Source organism: Schistocerca piceifrons, chromosome X, assembly GCF_021461385.2.
Source record: "Schistocerca piceifrons isolate TAMUIC-IGC-003096 chromosome X, iqSchPice1.1, whole genome shotgun sequence".
In the NCBI taxonomy this organism is placed as follows: domain Eukaryota; kingdom Metazoa; phylum Arthropoda; class Insecta; order Orthoptera; family Acrididae; genus Schistocerca; species Schistocerca piceifrons.
Window position 1 is genome coordinate 812,311,441 of NC_060149.1, and position 13,078 is coordinate 812,324,518.

General features: G+C 40.6%; 1 protein-coding gene across 1 annotated transcript in view; it reads left to right on the forward strand.

The window, feature by feature from the left end:
* The window catches only part of LOC124721365 (zinc transporter foi), a 155,752-nt gene that overhangs the window by 20,582 nt on the left and 122,092 nt on the right, over positions 1–13,078 (forward strand). Inside the window, exon 2 of the mRNA XM_047246299.1 lies at positions 5,707–5,788. The gene's annotated coding sequence lies outside the window, so the exon portion shown is untranslated. The remainder of the gene's footprint in view (positions 1–5,706; positions 5,789–13,078) is intronic.

A 13,078-nucleotide genomic window follows, 5' to 3' on the forward strand; every position in this document is an offset into this window, starting at 1 on the left:
CGGTCTCGTCTTGTCTACATGCAGACGAATTCTACATTTCATACTACTCCTGTAGTACTGGTGTTGCTGAGCAGTGCCTACAGGGAGCTATCCATAAGACTCAGTCGTGAGCTCTAGCCCATGGCTTCCAGTTTTCATCCGCGAAGTCCTGTGTCATGCACTTCTGTCGGCATCGTACCATTCATCCGGAACCAGAACTTTACCTTAACAGTGATCCACTCAGTATAGTGGAGACATATCAATTCTTAGCACTGGTTTTCGATGCCCAATTGATGTGGTGTCCTCATCTTCATTAGCTGAAGTGGAAGTGCTGGCAGCACCTCAGTGCCCTCTGCTGCTTGGGCAACACCAACCGGGGTGCAGATCACTGTACACTGCTGCAGCACTGCAGAGCTCTTGTTCAATCCTTCCTTGACTATGGGATTCTAGTTTATGGTTTGGTGGTGCCCTCTGCGTTTCATTTACTTGACCCAGTGCACCATTGTGGCATTAAACTGGCAACAGGAGCTTTTAGGACAAGTCCAGTGACCAGCATCCTAATGGAGGTAGGAGTCCCTCCATTGAAGGTTAGGCATGCACAACTGCTCGCCAGTTACCTTGCACACATTCATAGTTCTCCTGAGCATCCAAATTACTGTATTCTTTTCCCATCCACGGAGGTTCGTCTCCCGCATCGGATACCCAGGTCAGGGCTTAAGATTGCGGTTTGCGTCTGATCTCAAGTGGAGTCCTTGCCTTTACCACCTATACTCGAGGTCCATTCAGATACACCTCCATGGTGTACACCTAGGCCAAAGCTTCACCTGGACCTTTCACATGGTCCTGACTACTCAGTTAACCCTGCAGCTCTCTGCTGTCACTTCCTCTCGATTCTTGACATGTACTGGGACCATGAAGAGATTTGCACTGAAGGCTCGATGGCTGATGGCCATGTTGGCTTCCCATATGTTCATGGAGGACATACTGAACAGCACTCTTGCCAAATGGCTGCAGTGTTTTCATTGCAAAGCTGGCAGCCATTTCTTGTGCTCTTGAGTGCATCCACTCATCCCCTGATGAGTCGTTTCTTCTGTGTACTGACTCCTTGAGCAGCCTACAAGCTATCAACCAATGCTACCCCCACCATCCTTTGGTAGCAACCATCCAGGAGTCCATCTATGCCCTGGAACGGTCCAGTCATTCTGTGGAGTTTGTTTGGACCCCAGGCCATGTCGGAATCCCAGGAAATGAACTTGCCGACAGGACAGGCCAAACAGGACATGGAAACTGCTTCTGTAGATCAGCATCCCTGTAACTGACCTGCGATCATTATTACGCCACAAGGTTTTTCAGCTTTGGGAGACAGAATGCTGTAATCTCAGTATGCACAACAAACTGCGTGCCCTTAAGGAGACTACAGATGTGTGGAAGACCTCCATGTGGGCCTCTCGCAGGGACTCTGTGGTTCTCTGCTGGCTCTGCATTGTCCATATGTGACTAACACATGGCTACCTCCTCCGTCGCGAGGACCCATCGTGGTGTCACTGTGGCTCACATATGACTATTGTCCACATCTTGCAGGACTGCCCAGATTTAGTCACTGTGCAGCGGACTTTTAACCTTCCCAACATCCTACCTTTGGTGTTGGGCGACAATGCCTCAACAGCAGATTTAGTTTTACATTTTATTTGTGAGGGTTTTTTTATCATACCATCTAAAGGTGGGCATTTAGCTTTCTTTCTTAGGTCACCACCCTCCCTCCATTTAAACTCTGTCACACTTTCTTTGCGTTTGTTTGTCTTGGTGGTCGTCTTTTCCCTACATGTGTTCATCTCGCCTTGTCTTTTTGGGGTGGACATTTTAATGTGTTGCAGAATGGCTGACTCATCCTATTTTATCATTTTGATCAGCCAGCCCAGACCATATGCTTCATGATTTTAATACCTTCTGCTTTTCCATGTGGTGTATTTTTTAGATGTGGTGTTGTGTGTTTTTGTACCTTGAGCCTTGCTTGCGTCAGGAAAAACGGACTGATGACCTTGTAGTTTGGCCCTCTTATACCCCAAACCAACCAACCACATAGTGGAAGGCTTGTCATTAATGTGTCTCAGAAAAAGAAGCAAGCAAAGAAATTGTCTTCTCGGCCTGACAATGAAAGACAAATTTTTTTTTAAAGTAAAAATGCACCTATTTTTCGTTGTAGTCCCCTTTGAGGCCCAATTATTTACTTCAAACATTTTTCTAGTGAAATGATTTCGTCTCTGAAGTGTGACTCTGAAAGGCTGCAAAATACACATTTATAGCTCTAATAGCCTCTTCACATGCTCAAAACACTTTCCATCAACTTTTTTTTGAAATGTGTGACAGACGAAACTTGTAGGCTGCACAGTTCTGGTAACTACTCCAACATTCATAGTTACATTCTGTCAGTTTTCCCATTTTCAGAGCACTTTTGTGGAAAAATAAATTTCCCTAAAAAGATTTTTCTTCTTCTTTTGCTATCCATGCCTTTTTGTTTTTTTTTTAAAAAAAAAAAAAAAACCAGAAAACTTGTATACCATTTGCCAGTTCTTATGCACACAGTTTTCTAGGTAACCAATGAAAAAAATCCCTTATGCATACCAGGAAACATTAGCCATGTGAAATCAACACTACCATTTTCAGGAAAGGAATCTGTGCATAATAGAAGTTGAATTTTGTGATAAATGGTCAAAAAATTGAATGTTGATATTATACAAATATGGCACACACAATGCACAAAGCATTATCATAATTCTTCCTATATAATGTGCCACATTCCTTCTCCTGATATGCTTCTGCAAACAGCCATTTTAAACACTTTTAACTGTTGTATGATTGACACAGTGTTGTGCACTTTGTTTTATTCTGGGGTTGGACTTTTTGCACATTTGTCATATGTATTATCTTAGAGGGGTGTTCAGCATATTTCAGTCAAGCTGCATCTGCCTAAATGGTCACTAACCTCGTATGAGTTTCTGTGGATATCAAACCGTACAAAACAAACAATTTTATGACTACATATTATGCCTGTTAGTACACTTGATTGAAACACACATAAGACTACGTAATAACTGTTAAAAAAAAACTATACCATAGGTGAAACTTGACATAAGATTAAATTTGATGTCACTGCCATTTTTGTATAAGTCTGAGAAATTCAGGAAAATAAATAACCTTGGAACAGAATACTAAGAAATATGCCGTATTATAGTACCATGGTTGGATGTTCCACGATTACATGACATTATGAAACACTAATTTGCTTCCTAATACTATGATAAGATTAAAATGAACAGTTGCCTAAACCCTAATCCCATATTGCTCTAATTTATTTAGTGATAAACTGTGGTCTGCATACTCAAAAAGTTTGTCACAAAACATACCCGATGGCTGCGGTTTCTGATACACGTTTCACTATTCTGTGCACAGAGGAAAGTATTTATGGGGAACTGTTCCTGTCTGTTAAAAGTGATGCACACACCTATTTCACAATAACCATATGCATCCTCATACTTAGAGATAATTGTTGTGCCTGTTTTCTTACTATCAGTCTCCAGTATCTTCATATCCTGTTGTTCCTGCAAGAGAGCATTCTGTAAGAAATCTATGTAGTTAATATTGTGCAAGAAGTTTTGCTCAGTCTAGTCACAATACATTTAAGTGATTTAGTAATGCCAGTAACATTTTTATCCCATTTCAGTAAATTGATAATTGAACTTTTTAGTTTCTCATCTGATGTTATCGTTACTATAACCAAATTTGTTTGGCTTTATTCTGAAGTTCTTACATTCTAGTTGCAAGCCTTTCCAATAACATTTCTCAAGACCTTAATAGAATCTTTCGTATTTATCTACAATGGTTTGGTCTTCTTTATCCAACTGGGCAGAGGGAACTGTAGGTAAGACAGTTGCCTCATATTCGGAAGTGGGTCCTAAACTCCATCCAGTCATACAGATTTAGTTTTTTCATTATTTCCTCAAACTGTTTAAAGTAAAATGTGTGTCAGTTGCTTTGAAAAAGGGGCTACTGACTTTCTATGCCACTCTGGTGCAGTCATAGCCATACAGTCTCTAATTATTTCATTTCCATCAAGACATTAGCCATGTGACTGCTACCGTCATGCCTTCTGCCTTTCATGTTGAATGCTGTTTTCTTGTTGTTGTACTGCTTGCCTAATGCTGCTACCTGTGCAGAGACAGCATTCTGGCAGCTATGAAATACTTGTCATCTGATTTTAAGAAACTATTTGGTGAAAAAAATTTAGTTTTGCTCACATTACTATCTGAGATCTTCGATTGATAAACAGCTGAATTTCCTTTTTGCTATGCAACATAGTTACTGTACTGCATAAAATTAAGTAAAACATTGCTCAAAATTTTAGAGTTTGCAGAGGTAAAATTGCATTGCATAGACTTTGCGGTTCGTTGATTTTAGCTCATACAGTGTTGTGTATGAAATGTAGATAAGATATCAAAATTATATTTAAAATTGATAGCACAACACAGTGTCCTTTCATTTTCAAGCTATTGGTTTTTATATCTGGTAGATGGTTGCACTTGGTGTGCCCAATTCCATACCTGCGCATCCAGAATCCCACTAATAACTTTATGAAATATGACTAAACGGTTTAAGATATTAAAATGATTTTTTTTTTTTTTTTGCAAATGATAGCACGCAATGAGGCATGTATGTTGTATGATAAATAATTGAAACATTTTTGTTCATCAAGATATGGAAATAACATGTCCTCAGTAGTGAGAGGGAGAGGGTAAGCAGAATGGGTCACATAAACACAAGTAAACATGTCCTCAGCACCTGGGGAGTGGCAGAGCATAGCAGTGAAAGGGTTAAACTTTAACGTACATATTTCTTTCTCCCTGTAACTTTTTGATGCAGTTTCCACTCTTTCTGTCACTTGATATTCTAATGACTTCGGTCTTCCACTTTGGCTGCCTATTGGTACTGGGATTGTGTTTTATGTACCTTTGGGGAAAGTAGTTTTCATTTTTTAATTATTAATGTGTGCTGTATTTATTGTTCTAGCTCTGTGCACTTCCTGTCAGTGATAGTCCGTGAAATATGAATGAATAAATCTGCAGCAAGTATCCCCATCCAGTTATTCAGGTTTAAGTTTTCTGTTGTTTCCCTAAATAATTTAAGTGGAAGCCACAGTGGATCTTGCACAAAGGCCACAGTTAATTTCCTTCACTTTTCTCATCTCATCTAAGTTTGAGCTGTCTCTCTCATGACATTGTCCTCAGGACTATGTTAAATCATAATCTTCCTTCCTTTCTACTGCAAGTTGGTTAGTGACTAAATGTCTTGCATACGTGTGTGGTTTTCATATCTTTCTTAATATCCCCCAACATCAATATTGGTGTTTCATAGTCTGTAACACATTAGTGATAGATTCAATATTGAACCTACCCACTCATGAGACATTTATGAAAATAATTAACGATTGCTATGCTACTTCTTCCCTACATTACTACTGAAAAAGTCAGTTGAAAGTATCTATGAATTTTGTTTGTGTGTAGTTTTTGTGTGGTATGTGTCTCAGAATAAAGAACAATAATTTTTTTATTTTTTTAAAATCAATTTTGCATGATTAGATTGTAAAAGTTATGTATAACAGTTGTTTGTATTCACAAATTATGTGCAGTGCTCTACCTCCCAGCCAATGATAACTGTATTGTATTTTTTCAGATTTTGGTGATAAATTTGTTCAGAAGTACAAAGCAATGACTGTAAACATGTAGCAAGACTGAAGGAAATTGTTAGCAGTGGGGTAAGTGAGGACAAAATATACTTTGATATGCCCTTGCAGAATAGTATGTTTTGTTCTTGGTGCCAGTAAACAGAACAATTTGAACATTTATTCAGAATGAGATGTTCCTTCTAATTGAGAGGCTGAAATATAATTGCAACATGTGTTTGGATTGAAATACAGAGTTAAGAAATAAAATATTGCTGTAGATATTAACTTGTTTACATGACAGGCTGAAGGAGTTTGTGAAGATTTCTTGTATTGTTAGTAGTTTGTGGTCATATTCAGTTTCCTTTTACATGCAAGAAAATTACAACCTAGCAACAAAGAAAAATAATAAATGGATGTTTCATACCAAAATTAATTGGACATTGATGTTGTTTGCTTGTAATTTTCTTGTGGTTCAAGCTGTTATTTGAAGTGAACACGTTCGATGGTTTGTAGATTGAACTTCCCACTGTTTTATACATAAATGTTCCTTGTGAATATAGCCATGTGAGTTCTGTAGAGTGTTACTACAACTGAATACTACCTGTTACTGGAAGCAAATAATTGTGCTATAACGAGTCACAACCATTGAGCTTTATTTTATTTTTCTACATGATATTAAGAACCTGTTTTGTGATAAAAAGGTATATACTTCATGGTCCATCTGTCTTTGATTCTTCTATGTAGTGTTCTTTATGTTCTACGGTCCAAATAACTTTTGACTGGTTGGAAATCGCCTGAAGATAGCTTTACACTGTGAAATTATTAATATTATTTCTTCATAGTCAAAGAGAGTGCAAGTCTTACAGTTGATCCAGTGACAAAATTGTCTCTGCTGTCAACAACAGTATGTTGTCTCCTTTAGGGGATTTGTGACTTCTTTGTGAGCTCATATGTGGCAACTATGGGGCCCTGATCCATTGTGGCATTCCTTGTTTTCCATGTGGTGCAGTATCTGCCTCGCCCCCTCCCCCCTCCTCCCCATACGTCTCCAGGACCTCACAGATCTGTTGTGAGCATATGTTTGGCAAACATGTGCATCCAAGCTTTTGCAGTGCTACTCCAGGTTTCTGTAGTGCAAATCTACCCTTTCCCTCCCAGATACCCAGCCAATAATGATTGGGTATGGGACATGAAACTTGGGAGTTCCTGAGCTGGGGGTTGCTAAACATCACCAGTAAACCAGAAAGTTTGAACATGCTTCAGTGACCACTGTTGGGTGTTGCAGTGAAACATTGTGTGTCTCAGAGAACAGAGGTCTTGGCTTAACTGCTTGTATCATGAGGAAGTACAATCCTCTATTTAAAAAATGAAAGGAAAAAATCCAACCTCAATCTTAAAGCATGCTGCACACCAATTACATCCATAATCGTAAATTAAGGATAATCGAAGGATGTGGTGTCACACAACTTGGCACTACACAAAACTGGCGCTAATAGCGTAGGCACATAGGTAACACACACAGTACAGATCTGTAAGTCCACCGTATTGGTGATAAGTTGAGAAAACCGTCCCGAAACATATGTGCTGCAAAACGCTACTGTTTCCTGTGCATGTACCCTGACATCAATATGGGATATGATCACCATCCACATGCACACAGGCCGCACAATGGGTTGGCATACTGTGGATCAGGTGGTCGAGCAGCTGCTGGTGTATAGCCTCCCATTCTTGCACCAGTGCCTGTCGGAGCTCCTCAAGTGTCGTAGGGTTTGAAGATTTGCAGTGATACATCGACTGAGAGCATCGCATATGTGCTCGATGGGGTTTGGTCTGTAGTACAGGCAGGCCACTCCATTCGCCTGATATCTTCCGTTTCAAGGTACTCCTCCACAATGGCAGCTCGGTGGGGCTGTGCGTTATCATCCATCAGGAGGAAGTTTCCTCTGTCAAAGACATGCAGGTGTGTACATGCACCAACCATAATCCCACCTCACACCATCAAACCACAACCTCTATACAGGTCACTTTCAAGGACATTAAGGGGTTGGTATCTGGTTCCTGGTTCACACCAGATGAAAACCTGGTGAAAAACACTGTTCAGACTATACCTGGACTTGTCCGTGAACATAACCTGGGACCATTGTTCCAATGACCATGTACTGTGTTCATGACACCAGACTTTATGGGCACTCCTGTGACCAGGGGTCAGTGAAATGCATCTCGCAGGTCTCCGGGCGAATAAACCATGTCTGTTCAGTCGTCTGTTGACTGTGTGTCTGGAGACAACTGTTCCAGTGGTTGCAAGAAGGTCTCGAGCAAGGCTACCTGCAGTACTCCGTGGCCGTCTGCGGGCACTGATGGTGAGACATTGGTCTTCATTTGGTGTTGTACACTGTGGATGTACCTACTGTAGCGCCTGGACACGTTTCCTGTCTGCTGGAATCGTTGCCATAATCTTGAGATCACACTTTGTGGCCCACGGAGGGCCTGTGCTACGACCTGCTGTGTTTGACCAGCCTTCAGTCGCCCTAGTATTCTACCCCTCATAATGTCATCAATATGTGTTCTTTGAGCCATTTTTGACACACAGTCACCATTAGCACTTCTGAAAACAACCCGCTGCACCGTACTCTGATGTGCACCAACACACCTCTGTGCATGTGGACTGCTGCCAGTGCCACTGTGGTACAACCGCAGGTCAAATGCACTGCATGGTCATACCCCGAGGTGATTTAAACCCGCAAACTGCCCACCAGAGTGTTGTTTCATCGTGTATAAGCATTGTCCTTAATTTATGAGCATGAGTGTAGATGAATGGCTGTGAGGTGTAGCAGTGATCAGTGGGCAGCCTCTGGGATACCTGTTGCACTCCAGCTGTATCGGACTTCTTCGGGTCTGTCTGGATCGACTTGTTTCCCTAATGGCTGGTAGGGCTTCTCTATAGCCTTAAATAATAATAATAACAATAATAATAATAATAATAATAATAATAATAATAATAATAATAATAATAATAATAATAATAATAATAATAAAACTTCATACAGTATCGTTGGACGAGTAGGTTACAATGATAACGCCCAACCAAGAGGCCTCAGGTGTCCAGCCCACCTAAGAAATCTTCTAAAACTACTCATGACAGTTACAGTAACAGACCCTATCCTGTGGTTGTTAACATATTCATTGTTGTTGAGAAATAAGAGGTAAAATTAAAAAAAAAAATGCCCATTTTTACATTTATAAAGCTTTGGAAGGACTAGCATTGTTAGCCAAGTCAGTAAAGAGGTTGACAAATGGCACACTGCTGTAGTGAACAGGCCACTGAATTCTAAAATGCTTCATGAGTACCTGCTCGCCAGTGATCTACAAAAGGTACTGAATTATAACAAACTAATTGTCAGCTGCAGGAACAGTATGTACCAAGATAGAAATGATCTGCTTCAGCAATGGAAAAAAAGAAGGTATAGTGGAAGTTAGTAGTATTATGAAAAAGGGTAACAGAAAACTGCAGCATCCATACTTATTTTTAATGCTACCAAACTTCCAGAGTATGTTTACGCAGGTTACATTTGCCTGAAAGTCTGACTGCATATTGCCTGCCACATGCACTGTTTTAAGTGCCAAGGGTTTGGACGTACCACTGTAGGGCATACAGGTCAAACTTCATGTTGCAACTGTTTTTTTACATCCACATGAATGACGTATCCATTGTACAACAATGGATAAGTGTTTCAGTTGCTACAACAACCCTATTTATTGTTGACAGAAAAATTCAGGAGATCAGGGTCATGCAACACATACCATACTCAAAGGTCTTTAAAGCAGTGTTCTCTGACCTTTGTCAGAACATTCACCTCAAGAACAAAGCATCCCACTCCTAAGACACAGACTGTAAAAAGTACTGTCGACACAAGCTCCTGAAACTGAAAACGTAATTGCCATGCACACCAGTGGACAAATATGTAGAAATGAGGAATGCTGAATGGCTAGTGGCCAGATAACAGTAGGCCATGAATATTTCTTTTGATGCTCAAATGAAGAACAAAAAAGTACTATGACTTAAAATAAAGCTTCACTGCGACCAACAAAAGGAAAACATATAATCAAAACTACATTTAATGATGAGAAGTGAGTATGATGTCATCTTCAAAGAGCCATAGCCCATAGAGTGGCACACTTGATGTAGCGACTTCCCCATCCTTCCTCCTGCTTAGGAATTTCAGTGCACATAGTGTCATGGGTGAGTATCAAGCAGTCTGGAAGGGGTCTTCTGAAGAGCAACTACTTTCTGGTTTTGACCTGTGGTATCTCAAAGGTGGAACCCAACACATTTTAAAACATCTCATGGGTTGATCTCAGCCAGTGATCTCAGAATTTCCTCTTGCAGTCTTCTTACCTCAATACAATGGTCTGCACACAATACTCTCTGCAAAATTGTGTGATCCTGTCAATAAAATTCCTCTGGGTTTGTGACCAGATTGTCAACTATAAAATTCTGAGGTTTCAGCTACTGTTGCAAGACACCTTCCTCAGGGTGTATTGCTAACTGCTGAATGGGCATTAGTTTAGTTACTTATATACTATGGAGGATTGCTGTCATTGGATATGAGGGTGAGGAGGAAGGATGATCTTTTCTTGGGCTTTGCATTGCGTGTTGTCATTGGCAGAAATAGGTGTTTTCTATCGGAGTATCCTTTATTGCTTGCCGTTGGTGGAAATCGGTGAATAGGACATTGAGCGTTGACTGCAGTTTGACGCTGTTTACTAACTGCCTAGTATCGACTAGGGTGCATCAGCACGCTGTTTCCCTCTGCCACTGTGGCCAACCGTGTGCCTGTTGCTTTGCGAGAGCTGTCCTGCAAAATTATCACTGCTGGCAGCCAAGACGCTGGGGACTCGGTACTAGTCTTCTCTATTCATGTTGTTGGGTTGCTTGGCTATTTCTATAGCCTCTCTGAGCTTCCTCCTAAAACTAAACCGCTGTTTCACCAGTACCTGGGCCTCTCGAAATTCAATCTTCATCCTACACTGTTCCTGGTGTTCTGCCACTGCTGATTTGTTGTATTGTTTGAGATGGATATATGTCTCATGTTCAGAAAACCTTGTGCTTATTGGACGCCCTGTCTCACCTACATACACCAGTCCACATTTGTACCTGATTTCATATACTCCGGTGGCATGAAACTTGTCAATTGTATCTTTTGTCGAGCCCAGAATGTCCTTTATTTTGTTGTTGCTATGAAAAATCAGCTTAATACTTGCCCAATGGAGAATTTTGCCCAGACGTTTTGTGACACCTTGTATGTATGGTAGCAGGATGGTGTTCTGTGCTTTGTTCTGCATTTCCCTGTTGCCTTCCTCCTTTGGTGCCATAATTTTATGTATCATCCTCATGTCATAGCCTTTAGTTCCAAAAATGGACCTGAGGTTTTGTAGTTTAGCTTTGAGATTTTGTTCACTGATCCTGTAGGCTCTCTTAGTTAAAGTTTGCAGGGCTGATTTCTTTTGCATAGGATGGTGGTGGAAGGATATCTGTGAGCTAGTGCATCACTGTTTGATGACCACCTTTTTAGGTGGAAAGGGGATTTATGTGAGCAGACGGACAGTGTAGCTATGGGTTCCCCTCTATTGCCTGTCGCAGCAGACAGTTTTATGCAAGCGTTCAAAGAAACAGCACTTCAGTCCTCACCATTACGCCCAGATTGCTGGCTACGATGCTATGTTGACACCTTTGTCATCTGGCCACACGGAGAAAAAGGGCTTCAGAACTTCCACCACCATCTCAGTGAGCAGCACAGCAAAATTCACTTCACTATGGAGATAGTAAAGAATGGGGTACTGCCTTTGCTCGTTGTGGAAGTTTACCGTAAGCCTGATGGCAGGCTTGGACACAGAGTTTATAGGAAGCCCACCTACACACAGGTACCTGCATGCATCCGCCCACCGCCATCCTACGCAAAAGAAATTGGTCCTGAAAACTTTAACTAAGAGAGCCTACAAGATCAGTGCTGAATACAATCTCAAAGCTGAACCTACGGAACATCAGGGCCATTTTTGGAGCTAATGGCTATGACATGAGGATGATTCATAAAGCTATGGCGCCAAAGGAGGGGGGCCACAGGGAAATGCAGAACGAAGCACGGAACACCATCTGCTACCATACATACAAGGGGTCACAGAACTTCTGGGCAAAATTCTAGGTCGGGCAGGCATTCAGCCGATTTTTCATACCAATGACAAAATAAAAGACGTTCTGGGCTTGGTGAAAGATACAATTGACAAGTTTCACACTTCTTAACATGTGTACCATAGTTACCACTCCTTTCCACTTACTTATAAATTCTTGTTTCTTAAATTAGTTGCCTTTAAAACTGATAAAATTTTCATGTCATACATGAGTTTTTTCGATTATTTAGAACTTCAACAGTGGTTTAATGTGAAACAGTAACAATTTACAATCTCTGGGGTAATTTTATAACCTCGCAATGATGTAAATTATGTATTTATTTTTCAGTATTGTGTAGTATACATGTGTGGGTCGTTTGTCCACACACAATCTGTATTAAAGGTTTCGCACTATTTCCTTTATATTAAATATTCAATGATCACATGTAAATTGCTTATATTTTGTTTGGTGATCTGTTTTTGTCTTTTATCAGACCATTTCTGTACTCTGTAAACGAGAGTATTTCATATTATAAATGATCAAGGAATTAATATAATCATAGAAGTAAAATAACATAAAATAAATGTCTGGTATACCCTTGTTGACAGCAGGAGCAGAGTGGAACAGGCTGCTCTTGAGGCATATGAAACACTGCTGAGGAACTCAGTCACTCATGGTTTTATAGCGAAAGCTCAGCCAACTGCCTCCAGCATATCACCACCAATAGCTAATCGTAGAGAGCCATTACCGTAATCTGTGTGAGCAGTTTGTAAACATATATTATTACATGTTAAAGTCATAGAGAAACCCATCAAGACATGCATTACAAACTTCTCTTAAATAGAGTATCATATCTCGCCCAATGACACTGGCTTATTCAATGTAGCCGCCCCCCCCCCCGCCCCCCCCCCCCCCCCCCCCCCCCCGCCCACAGGTGCTTGTATCCATGTGAATGTGACAGAGATAGTTGATAGGATGCCAACTAATTATCAGCTAATACGTTTATTTAGCATGAATATAGTTCTTAATGTATGCACACAGTTTGTTCATTAACACTGTGATACTACTGTTATCACCATGGTTGCTCCTTTTAAATTAATAACGATAGCAACCTCGATATACATGTTGTTGCTCATCTGTGCAAAATGTGTGCTGCATTTTGTAATCCATATTTTAGATATGTCGTGGTCATTGAATTTGTACAAAAAGAAATG